This window comes from Lactuca virosa, chromosome 7, assembly GCF_052849685.1.
Source record: "Lactuca virosa cultivar CGN04683 chromosome 7, Lactuca_virosa_CGN04683_v6, whole genome shotgun sequence".
Taxonomy (NCBI): domain Eukaryota; kingdom Viridiplantae; phylum Streptophyta; class Magnoliopsida; order Asterales; family Asteraceae; genus Lactuca; species Lactuca virosa.
Window position 1 is genome coordinate 209,738,709 of NC_136432.1, and position 1,257 is coordinate 209,739,965.

At 38.8% G+C, this 1,257-nt stretch overlaps 1 pseudogene; it reads right to left on the reverse strand.

Moving 5' to 3' along the window:
• Positions 1–244: 244 nt before the first annotated feature.
• On the reverse strand, positions 245–949 carry LOC145127505 (secreted RxLR effector protein 161 pseudogene; annotated as a pseudogene).
• Positions 950–1,257: the final 308 nt, after the last annotated feature.

Below are 1,257 nucleotides of genomic sequence, written 5' to 3' on the forward strand. Positions count from 1 at the left end.
ACAAGTCTCTACTTTTCTTGTGCCAAGTCTTGTCTTTTCACTCTAAAATCCCACATGAAATGTGAAGATCATGCTTTTCTTGAATTTTTTGTGGAAGTTAAGAAAAGTATTAGCCGTAAAAGCCCAATAGGGTATCTGAGTGTATTTATATACAGTGAAGTTACACATATAGGAATGAGATCCTAAATACATGGATCATATAGTTACAACAAACATTTGATTAATAATCCTATCTCTAAGCTATCTAAGTTATCCGTTTACATTCCCCCTCAATCTTAACCGATACAAGGTTTAGATTGTGTCTTAGATGCTGTAACATTTGTTTGGTCATCGGCTTTGTGAGTCCATCAGCTAATTGATCACTAGAAGAGATGAATCTAACATCAAGTGCTCCCATAGCCACCTTTTCCCTTACAAAATGAAAATCCACCTCTATATGCTTCGTTCGTGCATGAAATATAGGATTTGGCTGATGTACTCCTAATTCTTTCAATAAGGTCTGTATCCATGTAGCTTCTGCAGTACCGTTTGTAAGTGCCTTGTAATCAGCTTCTGTGCTGGATCGAGCCACAGTTGGTTGCTTGCGAGAACTCCACGATATTAAGTTTGGACCAAGAAATATTGCAAAACCGTCTGTGGATCGTCGATAATCTGTAAATCCTGCCCAGTCTGTATCAGTGAATACACTTAAAATTGTTGATGTGGAATGTGTGAAGCGTAATCCAGTATCCACGGTTCCCTTAACATATCTTAAAATTCGTTTGACAGCTTCCCAATGGATATCAGTGGGTTTTGACAAGAATTGACATACTTTGTTAACCGCAAAGGAAATATTAGGGCGTGTTAGAGTGAGGTACTGTAGTCCTCCAACCATGCTTCGATATTTGAACACATCTGCCTCAGGTAGCGGCTTGCCAAGATTGAGAGACAACTTATATGTTACTGACATTGGAGTTTAGATACTTTTACAATTCTCCATATGAGCACGGTGTAGTAAATCAATAGCATATTTGTGTTGTAGAAGTGTGATTCCCCCTGAATTGTGAATGACCTCAAGGCCAAGAAAGTAACTAAGTCTGCCAAGGTCTTTAATAGGAAAGGAACGCGCTAGAGCTTGGACTATTTTGTCGATGGCGGACTTGGAGGAACCAGTAATAACAATGTCATCGACGTAGACAAGCATATAAATAAGAATATCTCCATGATGAAAGATGAACAAACATAACGCGGATTAGTGAAATCCTCAAACCCCGACAG